We start from the raw sequence: 15,158 nt of genomic DNA on the forward strand, positions 1-15,158 counted from the left end.
CGCATAAAAGCACTTACCAATGGCGATGAGACAGCGTCTTGAAAGTGGTACGTGGTTCTATCGTTGTTCTAAAGTGTGTCGCACACTTTGTGCCACACTATCAGTCACTTCCTCGTGCACACGTTCAAATGGCTCTGAGCACTATGGGACTAAACATCTTAGGTCATAAGTCCCCGAGAACTTGGAACTACTTAAACCTAACTAACCTAAGGACATCACACACACCCATGCCCGAGGCACGATTCGAACCTGCGACCATAGCAGTCCCGCGGTTCCGGACTGCAGCGCCAGAACCGCACGGCCACCGCGGCCGGCCCTCGTGCACACGTTTAGTGATGTGTAATAATAGTCGAATAATCTGTCGCTCAGTTGCTGTTCCAGATACTCGGAGCAGTGTCCGGAATCTTTTGCACTTGGAAAAATACTTAATGACCGCGTAAACTGGACATTTTGGCGGAGTGGTCAAATATGGGTCTGGTCTCAGTGACGGTTCAAAAGTGACTCTCTGGAATCGAGATCCTCAATCCCTAATGTCGCTCCACTCTACTGTACCTGTATCTCCGCACAAATGAGTTATCAGGTAGTCACTCACTCAATTTAGAAACTAAAGGAAAGAATATTAAATGTAAGAGAGCAAATTGTTTTCTCAAGCAGTCTCAATTACCTTCTTAGACAATCATTAAATTATATTTTTCTTAGCCGGGGGATTAAGAATAATTGGGACCATTTTGTCTCGATAACGACAACTTGCAATATCGCACATCAAAGTCGTACGGGTCTTCCTCACAGGGATTTCACTCCCTCGCTCCACAGCAAAGGTCTTCCTACGCATAATTTGTTCTAGAAGCTAGAAGAAGCTCTTTACTTTCCTAGGCACGTGGCACCTAAAACGTAGCCAGGATTTTCTCAAATTAAGGGTCAGATTTTGTTGGAGGACCTTAAAAAGGCTCATGTTTATGTTCTATTCTCAAAACACATTTATTTATTAATTTTATGTACATAATTCGCTTTTGAGAAATCTTCACACAAGTAGTGTTTGGTCTATAAAATTAAACACGAAAAGCACCTCTTAAGAAAAGTATATCATATACCCAAATGCGCAATTACATATTACTTTCGTAAAATAAAGATACCGTCTTCATTCACAACCGTGGTTTTATTTCAGTGTATGACGCCTTCCAAGCCCTAGGTACTGATCTTCAGACGCTTTAACAGTCTACATAATTTTTTTTCTTGTGTCAGATTTAGCTTAATTCTGGTTCTGATATGATTATAATGGTATGTCATAAAGAGGCAAGTTGTGAATATAAGTTTACAAAAATAAGACAAATCGAAGGACAACTTGCTGTTTCCAGTAATGGGTATATTGTCTTGAAGCACAGTGTGAGTAAATATGTTTATGTGCATGTATACATTTACTCATCTACTCATATGTGACTGAGAGTTAATGCATCGTTCTGAAGCGTAGTAGGAGTAAACATATTAATGTGCATCTACATCTACATCTATACTCCGCGAGCCACCTTACGGTGTGTGGCGGAGGGTACTTATTGTACCACTATCTGATCCCCCCTTCCCTGTTCCATTCACGAATTGTGCGTGGAAAGAACGACTGCTTGTAAGTCTCCGTATTTGCTCTAATTTCTCGGATCTTTTCGTTGTGATCATTACGCGAGATATATGTGGGCGGTAGTAATATGTTGCCCATCTCTTCCCGGAATGTGCTCTCTCGTAATTTCGATAATAAACCTCTCCGTATTGCGTAACGCCTTTCTTGAAGTGTCCGCCACTGGAGCTTGTTCAGCATCTCCGTAACGCTCTCGCGCTGACTAAATGTCCCCATGACGAATCGCGCTGCTTTTCGCTGGATCATGTCTATCTCTTCTATTAATCCAACCTGGTAAGGGTCCCATACTGATGAGCAATACTCAAGAATCGGACGAACAAGCGTTTTGTGAGCTACTTCTTTCGTCGATGAGTCACATTTTCTTAGAATTCTTCCTATGAATCCCAACCTGGCGCCTGCTTTTCCCACTATTTGTTTTATGTGATCATTCCACTTCAGATCGCTCCGGATAGTAACTCCTAAGTATTTTACGGTCGTTACCGCTTCCAATGATTTACCACCTATGGCATAATCGTACTGGAATGGATTTCTGCCCCTATGTATGCGCATTATATTACATTTATCTACGTTTAGGGAAAGCTGCCAGCTGTCGCACCATGCATTAATCCTCTGCAGGTCCTCCTGGAGTACGTACGAGTCTTCTGATGTTGCTACTTTCTTGTAGACAACCGTGTCATCTGCAAATAGCCTCACGGAGCTACCGATGTTGTCAACTAAGTCATTTATGTATATTGTAAACAATAAAGGTCCTATCACGCTTCCCTGCGGTACTCCCGAAATTACCTCTACATCTGCAGATTTTGAACCGTTAAGAATGACATGTTGTGTTCTTTCTTCTAGGAAATCCTGAATCCATTCACAAACCTGGTCCGATATTCCGTAAGCTCGTATTTTTTTCACTAAACGTAAGTGCGGAACCGTATCAAATGCCTTCCTGAAGTCCAGGAATACGGCATCAATCTGCTCGCCAGTGTCTACGGCACTGTGAATTTCTTGGGCAAATAGGGCGAGCTGAGTTTCACATGATCTCTGTTTGCGGAATCCATGTTGGTTATGATGAAGGAGATTTGTATTATCTAAGAACGTCATAATACGAGAACACAAAACATGTTCCATTATTCTACAACAGATTGACGTAAGCGAAATAGGCCTATAATTATTCGCATCTGATTTATGACCCTTCTTGAAAATGGGAACGACCTGCGCTTTCTTCCAGTCGCTAGGTACTTTACGTTCTTCCAGCGATCTACGATAAATTGCTGATAGAAAGGGGGCAAGTTCTTTAGCATAATCACTGTAGAATCTTAAGGGTATCTCGTCTGGTCCGGATGCTTTTCCGCTACTAAGTGATAGCAGTTGTTTTTCAATTCCGATATCGTTTATTTCAATATTTTCCATTTTGGCGTCCGTGCGACGGCTGAAGTCAGGGACCGTGTTACGATTTTCCGCAGTGAAACAGTTTCGGAACACTGAATTCAGTATTTCTGCCTTTCTTCGGTCGTCCTCTGTTTCGGTGCCATCGTGGTCAACGAGTGACTGAATAGGGGATTTAGATCCGCTTACCGATTTTACATATGACCAAAACTTTTTAGATTTCTTGTTTAGATTGTTTGCCAATGTTTTATGTTCGAATTCGTTGAATGCTTCTCTCATTGCTCTCTTTACGCTCTTTTTCGCTTCGTTCAGCTTTTCCTTTTCAGCTATGATTCGACTACTCTTAAACCTATGATGAAGCTTTCTTTGTTTCCGTAGTACCTTTCGTACATGATTGTTATACCACGGTGGATCTTTCCCCTCGCTTTGGACCTTAGTCGGTACGAACTTATCTAAGGCGTACTGGACGATGTTTCTGAATTTTTTCCATTTTTGTTCCACATCCTCTTCCTCAGAAATGAACGTTTGATGGTGGTCACTCAGATATTCTGCGATTTGTGCCCTATCACTCTTGTTAAGCAAATATATTTTCCTTCCTTTCTTGGCATTTCTTATTACACTTGTAGTCATTGATGCAACCACTGACTTATGATCACTGATACCCTCTTCTACATTCACGGAGTCGAAAAGTTCCGGTCTATTTGTTGCTATGAGGTCTAAAACGTTAGCTTCACGAGTTGGTTCTCTAACTATCTGCTCGAAGTAATTCTCGGACAAGGCAGTCAGGATAATGTCACAAGAGTCTCTGTGCCTGAGAGATATATACACGAATATACATTACTGTATAAATTCACACAAACGTCTTTACTTATACTGTGCTTCATAAACATGTTTCCACTACTGAAAACAGTAGGTAATTTTTTCGATTTGTCTTAAATTTGTAAAATGTATTCCCAGTATACAGTTGTAATCACATCAGGACCAGAATTATCTAAACAGCAGAAGAGAAAAAATATTAACGTCGATTGTTAAAGTACATGAAGATGAGTTCCCAGGGCTCTAATTGCAACGTGCACTGGAATGAAATCACGATTGTGAATGAAGTTTGTTGTTCTTTATGTTACGAAAGTAATACAGTCACGGAAGAAACACTGAAGAATATGGATAAAATGAAATAAAATATTGTTTTTTTGACAATACGATAAATTCTCTCTATTGCCAAACGAATTAAAATTCGAATGTATTGTACTCCCTCTTTGGTAACGAAAAACAGTTTCTAAAATGTGGTTCGTTATGGCAGAGCAGAAGAATCTTAATACAGGGTCGAAAAACTTTTAAAGTTAAACGGATTCACATCTTCTTAGTGACAGCTATCTTCTGCCACAGTTTTATATTTAAATTTAAGACTTATCTGAAACCACCTCAGAATTTCTTCAGCATATCAGAACATCCCAAGTTCCTAATTTCAGTCTCAAATTTCATTATAGTATCTTTCATTTCATTAAAATTCTTCAATTTCTTTAAGTGATGAAGACCTTTTTTTAAATTTACAATGCCAACGTCAATTTAGCAACCAAATTTATCTACAAAACAAAACGAAATACAGAGGTACTATGAGCTACAGTTCTGGGATCTTAACATTGATTCACACATCAATTTCAATTCCAATTCTAATGTGTACGACCACATAAAAGAGTTTGCATTTGTCAGAAGTTATATGGTAGCATAGCCTTTGATGCTAATAAGTTCCTCTATAACTTATAACATACGTATTCGCTTATATGACTTTTTTATGCAAATAGAAATTTAACATCTGGATACATTGTTCCAAGGATGTTACGAATAAAACATTTCACAATGGAACATCGTTCTTGTAATAAAACATGAAAACATGGTGTAGAGCCGTTCCACAAGTAAGCCATCTATAAGCACAGAAACATAATACAAAATCACGATCGCTAGCCGCCTTGCAATGTAAATGTGCCTTTCAGTATCAGGAATCTCCGAAGAGATAGATGTTCGGCTTGCCTTCGAGCGCAACTCTTCTCATTTAAGTGAATTGGAATGTGACAGGAAATAAAGGATTTCGTACCGTATTCACAGTTCCCGGCGGATGGATTCGAACCACCTCGCCTCCGAATCCAGGGATTGCTGGCTCAGCACCTCAAAGTGCGAAACGTTGGTGGATTGTGAAAAACTGGTTGTTGTACATTGTTTTCAAAGAAAATAAAATGCATCACAACAAAAGGTGCAATTTATATTGCATGTTTTTCCTTTTATTGTGCATGTTCCGTCATATAATAGTGTATGAATGCATGCATTTTAAGATTTAATTGTGCAGGAAATTCGTGGTTTCAGTTATTATAGTATTGCAAGAGCTTAAACAGATACTGGATGAAAGAGAAGGGGGAATCAGGGTGCAGTCAGAAAGGACGAATTCATGCAGCCCGCTCAAAACAATCTTTTGGAAACAAACGAACTATACAATGTGTTATCACATACCCGTTCCTCTCTCCTCAGACCCTTTCACATCGTTCCGTATGGGAACCGGTTTTCGTAACTGAGTACCGCCTGGATGACTAGATTTGGGCTCATAATGACAGAATTGTGAGCAAATTTGTAAAGAAATGCAACCAACACCATATGGTCTATATTTTTGTTGATCAACGAAATTTCTGTTTAACACAGCCAAATCAAAGAGTATTTTTATGGAGTGATTTCAGTTTAATGTTATTTGCAATGATGTTCACCGCTCCGCTGCCTTATGAAAAACCGAAATATTTCAACTCTTAAGTACTACCATTCTCCAAAAAGTGACTCCATTCTTAACATTAATCTGTTACAGACAGCTGATTATGCTATTACAGTAGTGCATACATATCTTTAATCTGTCATAATGCTAGTGTACGAATCAAAAGCTGATTTTCTTCTTTCTTGTTACAAAGATATACATAATTAAAAATTGTCAGAACAGCAGACAGCACAAAAATAATAAACGGTAGAACTAACATTAAAGTGCAAATAAGAGCTGAACTGATTAAAAAAACAAAGACTTTGTTCAAGTAAGGCCAACGACGTACAGTAGTTGGTCTTGGCTAAAGCAGGGACAAGGACAAGCCTGCAGTGCTATCTATATATCGACAGTTTAAATTTATTGAATCTATCGTTAGCCTTGTTACCCGTCTATAGCGCGTATCCCTTTTTCGTCGTATGATTGAAAATCAAAATATAAGAGGTGATAAAGTTTCCGTTCGATGGCCGTACGGTCCAGAATAGGTATGCCACTCAGGCAACATGGCCCTGAACACCGAGGCAATCATCACAACAAAGCACCAGGTTGAAAATACCCATTTTGTGAAACTCCGTGTCCTGCTGCGTTAAGAAGTCTGCAGCTGTCTGGTGCACCTCCCCGTCCCACAGGAATTGTCGACCCTTCAAGGGACCAAAGGCTATATAAATGCCTTGAGGAGAGAACTATAGGCGGGTCCTCGAGTGTCGCCCACTTGAGTTTGCCTAATTTCTTCGTTACGATATTTGCGATATGCTGACGAGCGCTAACGTGAAGCTTCAGCATCCCTTCCACAACCGTGCTTTCCGACAGACGTGCTGCGTCAAACACGTTTTTCATTCTCCGATGGTTGTCTAGCAGTCTCTGTTACTCAGCAGCAAAGAAAAGACTAACAACACGTTGGTCGTGTTCGGACGCATTTTATAATAACATCGAAGTAGTTCACGTTTCTGCATTTATCTTACGCACCCAGAAAATACACGAACGCCAGAGTCATCGCTTACCAATATGTCGGTGCTGATAAACACGCATCGCAATCGTGTTACTTTGTGTATACCCTGCAGCAACGACCGCATACCAAAACTTTTCTGTTGCACCTTATAACTTCGAATTTAAGTACACGGCTGCTACGTCGTGTGTAATTTCATTTAGGTCACAGGGGGTGGCGTCAGACCACTGGATCCCCTCCCCTCTTAGCACCCTCGTAATACTTTCGACCACGTCAACTAGTGAAGCTATTCACTTTATGTGACTCATAGCCTTGTACACTGATCGCTTTGACGTCTGCCCATTGTTATCGGAGTACTCTCGCTTACATCTTTTTGGACAAAAAAACAGATTAAACAACGCAGCGTAGCTGCTACGTTACAGCCTACTGACGGCTACGTGTCCGCTGTCTCTGTTGTTATTAATCCGTTTCTTTGAGCCGGTCGTGGGGCCTGTAACTGGCGTCAACACACCAGTTCTCCAACCAGTGACGCGGAACTTCGTCGTTTAGGGAGCGACGAACATAAATCTGCCAATAGGGGGATGCCTCGCCTTATTCGATGACTAAATTCTCAAAATCAGAAATTAGTTATGGACCTAATCAGAATTTGAAATAAGTATATGGAGGCTCACTTGTATGTGGCACCAGAATAAGATAAGAATATTAATAGTTTAAAATGGAACTAGTATACTATAAACGATGAATGTCTCTGATAGGCTCGATAATGCGGATCGCTGACTGTGCGCGACCGCAGAGCCAAAGATACTGCTAGTGTTGGAGTAAGAGAGCGCTGGGAGCACTGTAGTAGGGAAAGACGATGGATTTGGAAGTTTCGGTGGTGTGCTGTGTGTAGCCACCAAGAGTTAGATTAATGCAGGTATGTCAGTATTGTTGAACACGGAAGTAGAAGTCTTCACGCAAATAAGGTAAAGATGTTCAATATTTAAATCTGTTTTTTCCAGCGCGTTAGTATAGAATAGTTGGCTGATAATTTGTAATTGTTGAGTAGCCCCAGAATGTATGTAAACTGTTTTGAGAAAAAGACTAGCTAGATGTTTCATTTTTGTAATGCTTTTAAGATTTGTTATCAGAGCCATGTGTAATTTGATGATTTGCATTTTTGTTGGAGTAACGACGTTAGATAATACTTGCTGTTTAAATCTTATTGTTTGTAAATAATTTAACTTCAATTATCAGATGTTTTTGAAAACACAAACTTAACTTGCAATGTAACTTTGCTAAAAAGAAAAAAAAACAACTGAGTTAAGAATTCACCATAATCAGTACTGCCTCCCAGTGCAGGTCATATATTTTTTTAAGGAAGTAGGATTTTCTTAAATGTTCTCGTTTATCAGCCAAAAGAATTTCATGTGCATTTCAAGTATTATGGCCAGTATTGTTCACTGCTGAGCCTGTAGTTAGCATTCATATTTTTATGAGAGAACAGAATACATCGCGTTCCACCGTAGCTGCTCTAGAGGTAAGATACTTTATTTGTTATGTGCACAGGGACCAAAGTTACCAGTTTTGAACAGGGCCAGATGATTCAATGCCTAAGGGGCTGAATGCATTTTGCAGTGACTGTATTTCGTTATTGGTATTGGGAGTTGCATTGCCCAATCGATTCGTGTAAAGTTTTGCTAACAATAACACAGAGTAAGCGCTCCAGTTGCAGTTAAAGCACGGCACATGACAATTCGAGTTCTTTATCCATTCCACAGATCTGACTTCATTCGACGTAGTCGTAAAGTTTGTTATTTAATTCGTATTGAAGAACGTTACACACAGAACGTTACAAACTGAAGCATATCAAGGTAAAAGATATAAAAGATACCCGTCACAGTCTCATCACAACAGAAAAACAGCCAATACAGCTTCGTTTTTGATATTGCACAGTAAGCATTCACTTTTGGCGAATTTCAAAGGATTTTCCGTAATTCCTTCTGAATACAAGCTGCGCTGTTGTAATAGATAAACACTCAAAAACACTATTATTGCTTTGTCGCCAAGTTCTCAAGGTGCTGCATTCGAGCGAAAAACGACCATCTATATGTCTCCATATGAGCCCTAATTCCCCATATGTTATCTTAGTAGTCTTTACGAGAAATGTATATTGACAGCAGTAGGATCGTTCTGGAGTCAGCTTCAAATGTTGGTCCTCTCAATTTTCTCTATAGTGTTTCTCGAACAGAACGTCGAATTCCCTCCACCGATTCCCATTTGAGTTCCCAAAGCATCTCTGTAACTTATGAGTCTTGTTCGAAACTACCAGTAACAAATCTATTACTGTGTCTCTGAATTGCTCCGATGAGTTCCTTTAATCAGACCTTGACCGGATCCCAAACACTCAAGCAATACTCAAGAATAGGTCGCACAAGCTTGCTATACGTGGTCTCCTTTACACATGATCCACACTTTTCGAAAATTCTCCCAATAAACGAAAGTCCACCATTTGCCTTCCCTGTGTGAATATTCAGATGCTCGTTCCATTTCATATCGCCTTGCAACCCAACGGCCACACATTTAAACGATGTGGCTGTGTCAAGCAGGGCACTACTGATGCTGTTTCTGAATTTATGTTCTCCCTACTCATCTGCACTAACTTACATTTTTCAACATTTAGAGGCACCTGTCCTATATCACACCCACTAGAAATTTTGTCTGAGTCAGCTTGTATCCTCCTACAGTGACTCATCTTCGACACTTTCACGTACACCACAACATCATGAGCTAACAACGCAACAGGCCGCCAGCGCAGCTGTCTTATCACACTTCCCTGGGGCACTCCTGCCGATGCCCATCTCTCTGAACTCTCGCTCTCGTGGACAACACACTGGATTCTATTGCTTAAGAAGTGTTCGAACCACTCCCGTATCTGGGAACCTATTCCAAATGCTCGTATGTTCATTAACAGTTTGCAGTTGGGCACCATGTCAAATGCATTCTGGAAATCTAGAAATACGGAGTCCGCCTGTTGCCGTTCATTCATTGATCGCAGCACAGAGGGGTCCAAAAAAATGAATCCACTGCTTAAAAGTCCATAACTTGCAAACTAATTGACGGAGTTGTCTCGTTTTTGGTGGAAGTGTAGCTTGAAGTCCAACTTCGAAATGGTCACCATTAACATTCACACACAAACGATACCGCCGAACTGCAGCACGAACTACTGACTGCAAAGTGTTCAGTTGGATATTTGCACATGAATGTACGATGGATTCTCGAAGTTCATCCAATGTGCGTGGCTTTTGTCGATACACGACGTCCTTTAGTGTTCCCCACATGTAAAAGTCCAGAGGAGTTAGGTCTGGGGAACGTGGTGGATACTCCACAGCGCCTCTAGAGCCTATCCATCTTCCTGGTAGATTTACGTCGAGATACGCCGTAACACGATTTTGGTAGCGGGATGGGGCATCATCTTGTTGAAAGTAAACTCTTCCGTCTCCATACAAGTCTCGGATGGCAGGTAAAATGGATGTCTGAAGCTTCTGAAGGTACACCTCACCGGTAACTGTGCCGTCAAAGAAGAATGGCCCAATCAAGCCTCGGTAAGACAACCCACACCACACATTTACTCCTGGCAAATTCACGGCTTTGTCTACACGGACGTTCGGATTTTCGGCGGCCCAGTAGATGCAATTGTGGCGATTGACTGTACCATTGAGTTTGAACTGTGCCTCATCAGACCACACAATCATCTCTGCAAACTCTTCATCGTTGCGCACCATGTTAGCAAACCACTCGCAGTACTCCATTCTTCGATCTGGGTGGTCCTCGTTCATTGCGTGTAACAATTGTGTGATGTAGCACTTCCACTTTGCTGTCTTCAAAATTCGCCGAACACTTGAGCGATTCACCCCAGTTTCACGGGCACATTGTCTCACAGACTTCTGTGGTGAGCGAGTGAATTATTGTAACACACGACGGGAGTTAGATGGACTTGTTACTGTTACATGTCATCCAGATAGTTGTTTGTGTACATCTTAAACACAGCCTTCGGCTTCAAATTTGTCTCGACTGCGACGAATCGTTAAAAATGTCGGTGACTCTGTTTGATACTCATTTCGCCATTGCCGTTGAACCTCATTAATGTTTCCGTACTTAAAATACCACTTCAAAACTAACTTCCTTTCATCGAATGAAAGCCTTGTGCCAGCCATGTTTACTCGAGTACCTAGGTGCAACTAAGAACAAATCACTGACTATCTGGTGACTGTCATCTGACAAAACAAAACAACGCCATACAGCGTATGTGTTGCGATTGCCGGAACTACAAACTATTACCCTACCAAAGATGAGACAACTCTGTCAATTAGTTTGCCAGTTATGGACTTTTTAAACAGTGGACACATTTTTTTGGACCCTTCTGTATATAATATGAGGAAAGGGCTTTCTGAAACCTTTCTGATTTGCAGACTCAACTTTTTGGTCTCTAGGAACTTTATTGCATTCAAACTCAGAATATGTTCAAGACTCTGCAACAAATCGACGTTAAGCATATTAGTCTGTTATTCTGCAGGTCCGTTCTTTTGTCCGTCTTATAACAGGAGTCCACTGCGCTTTTCTCCAGGTGCTTGAGACTCTGCACTGGACGAGAGATTCGCAAAAAAATGCAAGATAAGTAAGGGGCCATTGCTGTAGAGAACTGTCTCTAAAATCGAATTCGAATTCCATTTGGACTTGGTGACTTATTTGTTTTCAACTATTGCAATTGTTTGTGTACGCCTTGGATGCTTATTACTATGTCGTCCATATGGGACTCAGTGCGGTAGTCAAACGACGGAATGTTTGTACGATTCTCCTGCATGAACGATTTCTTAAACGGGGAATTTAAAATTTCTGCTTTGGTTTTGCTATCTTCAGCTATCAAGAAGCATTAGAGCCGCTTAATTTTACACGGAACTGTACAGTGCTGCCAAGTGGTGTCTAAGCCACGTTCAGGATGAGGAACTGTTGCGTGGCTTTAAAGTTGTGTGTGTGTCTAAAGGTGTGTGCAGAGATATGGGCCGGTAATGTCTCCATACGTGTGTTATGTCAGAGACCGGTTTATTCTCATGAGTGGATTCTGTAAGTGCGGAGGAGGACGAGATTGTCAATATCAATTAAGAAATGTTCTGGAAGGGCGGAGTCTCGTAAGAAGACAAAATGATATTCATTATAATTTAATTCACCAGAAGTATACATCAAATTTGGTATATCTTATACGAGCAGTAGTATTTGCGTGTATTCTCAAAATGAGGAAAGTTATTCTTAAAATAGTAATCGCTAATAAAACCAAAACACATAACAATTGTTCTGTCTGTCTTAGTAGCTTTGTTACAAATGACATCTACATTCGTCAGCATGTGCCCACGAGATGACTGGCGATGTTATATCACAGACAGGGATTTACAAAAATGGTTCAAATGGCTCTGAGCACTATGGGACTCAACTGCTGAGGTCATAAGTCCCCTAGAACTTAGAACTACTTAAACCTAACTAACCTAAGGACATCACACACATCCATGCCCGAGGCAGGATTCGAACCCGCGACCGTAACGGTCGCGCGGTTCAGGACTGTAGCGCCTAGAACCGATTGGCCACTCCGGTTGGCGATTTACAGTTAGAAAAGCATTCCGCACAGTTGTGATAACAGGCAGCGAGGCCAAACATATACTTTGCGTTTCGGGTTGATTCCCGAAGTGATTCAGGAACCATATGTGGAATAAGCGACTCGTGCGCGGAATAGCAGGTGATGTTTCCGCTGGGAGTAGCTGTAACAGCGAGAGTTGCTTCAACTCGGGTAAGTATCTTTGGCACGCAAAGATATGCTAATAATGCTCGCAGTGAAAAGTATTGGACTGGAGAAGGAACTCATACATTGGCGACAGTTATTCTGTTGAGCGTATTCCTTAGGGCAGTAAAACAATTGGGGAAACGTAGTTTCCAGCCGCTGGAACAAGACAAAAGGTGGTAAGCGGGTATAATAAATAGTATGCCAGGATTAAAGTAGTGTAACGGATTTACGAGGTGCGTTCAATAAGTAATGCAACACCTTTTTTTTTTCTCGGCCAATTTCGGTTGTGATACATAGTGGAATGTTCCCGCTTCAGCCTCTACAGATTCTAGAAGTTCCTATAGGGGGTGGTGATACACGTTGCCATCAAAATGGCGTCTGTAACGGTTGTGCTTTCCAAACAGAGAGTTGTCATTGAGTTGTCATTTAGTTCTGGCAGTGAACAAAAGCACCTTGAGTCGTTGGACGAGACGTGAATAATCATCGTAACAAGGTCGCGCAAATCTATCCAGTCTTCCGAGTGCCGGCTGGTTCCACACAGCTGTCTCTCCTATAGTGATGGAACGTGTGGACACTCTTAATCGAGGTGATCGACGGATCACAACCAAACATCTCGCTTCATAACTGGATGTTTCTGTTGGTGTCACTGATTCACTCTTCACCAGTTGGGGTTCTCTTAGGTGTGTGCCCGCTGCGTTCCTCGTCGTATAACAGAAGACCATAAAGGGCAACAAAGGACCATCTGTGCGGAATCTCTCGCAAGTTACGAGACTGATAGTGACAATCTTTTGTTGAGCATCGTCACAGGCGATGAAACGTGGGCTCATCACTTCGGACTGGAAACAAAACGGCAATGCCACTTTTACTTTCCTTTTTAAATTCTTTCCTTCTTTAAACTTAATTACTAAAAGTTCGAGGGGGTAAATTATAACGTGGGGACTAGAACTTAATTTTAACTAATGAAGGTTTATTTTTATTTCTTTTTAAATGTAAGGTCTTTCATTTATGAAACGTCGATTGTAAATGAGTGACTGCAAAAAACTATGTCCCCACACTAAGCGAGGGGAACAATACAAAAGAAACTCAAAATAAATCCTAAATGCCTCCACCTTTTTTATTTCAACTTAAAGTACAGATTTTGAAAATATCATCCTCTTCAGGTGTTGGCTTCTCGCGTACCACCAGCAAGACCTAAATGTTTTTGTCAATAGTCACTGTTACTGCAAATATAATGGTAGCAGCTGGAATTTCCGCTTTAAAATAGTTGAGGAGGCCAATGTGGTCTCAATGGATACATCACTGACAACAAGCACGGGCAAAATATGCTGTCAACTCACCTCCGATACGTGAGTTCCAGTGCGTGATTCGGAAATGAACTTCTCCTTCTCCATTAGAACGTAAGGCCCCACGCAAGTCTGCGAACCAGAGGAGAGCTTACAAAACTTCATTGACCTGTTCTTCCTCATCCACTCTACAACCGGATCTTGCGCCTCGTCTGTTTGGGCCAACGAAGCAGACACTCCGTGGGGAGGTTGATGAGGAGGTTATTGACGCAGCAAGACGTTGGCTCTGATGTCGACAGGTAGAGAGGTACCTTGCGTGCATATAGACCCTCCCAGTAAGGGGGGTAAGGACGTAGCATGGTTGAAAAATAAGATTTTGTAGCCAAAAGAGTGGGGAAATGCATGATGTATTGTAATCCTGAATAAAACCAACCTGCATTGAAAAAAAAAAGAGTTGCATTAGTTGTTGAAGGCCCCTCGAATATCAGATCGTGTGAGGGGTATATCAACGCACTATTCTTGTATGAGTGTTAGGCACTTTTGCAACGGTAACGCTACGTGCAGCAAGATGCACGACCAGGTGCAGTGAAGCGATATGAAGTGTGCGCTGTGGAAGTAGGAGTGTGCCACGGGGCACCCACCTGGCTCCGCCCTGCCGTGGAGGACAGCGATGTACGGGCAGACTAGTCTGCCTGATGAAGGTACGGTTTATTTTAGAAGGATGAGGATTTCGTAACCAAACAGAAATATAATGTTGGGACACAAGAGCACAACTGATGGAAATCACTTCACTTCTTAGTTCAGGAATATAAATAACCCACATAACCTTCCTTGAACCTGTAAATGGATAATGGAAGTGTAGAGGTGTAGAAACAGCGAGCTTAACGATAGTCACGTCTACCTTTTGAGAGAAAAGCCACAAGCCATGAAGTTGTTCGCCATGGCGGTAGTCTGTTACTAGATTAGTACTAGGATCAGGCGATCGTGGGCTTGTCTATATAGTCGCTAAAAGGCAATTGGCATCTGCTGCCACAGAAACCACTGTAGTGCTCTTGACGAAGGAAGGTGGTGAAGTTGACAGATTCTGAGTGCAATAGAAAACTACGACTTACGAGTTCATTCATGCATTAACGCTCGCATTTTTCAACTATGATTGCGGAATTAGTTCCTCTCCATACGCAAACAGCTGTGCGGTAAAGTACCTGCCGAAACAGCCGGCTTCGTTAGGGACATGGTCGTGTGCCAACTAGGCTCTTTTTAAGGGTGCCATATTCGACCAAATCAAGAAGAAAATGTTAACCCCTGAGTGAAGCTACGACGGGAGA

The sequence above is a fragment of the Schistocerca serialis genome, chromosome 6 (genome assembly GCF_023864345.2).
Source record: "Schistocerca serialis cubense isolate TAMUIC-IGC-003099 chromosome 6, iqSchSeri2.2, whole genome shotgun sequence".
NCBI classification, from domain to species: domain Eukaryota; kingdom Metazoa; phylum Arthropoda; class Insecta; order Orthoptera; family Acrididae; genus Schistocerca; species Schistocerca serialis.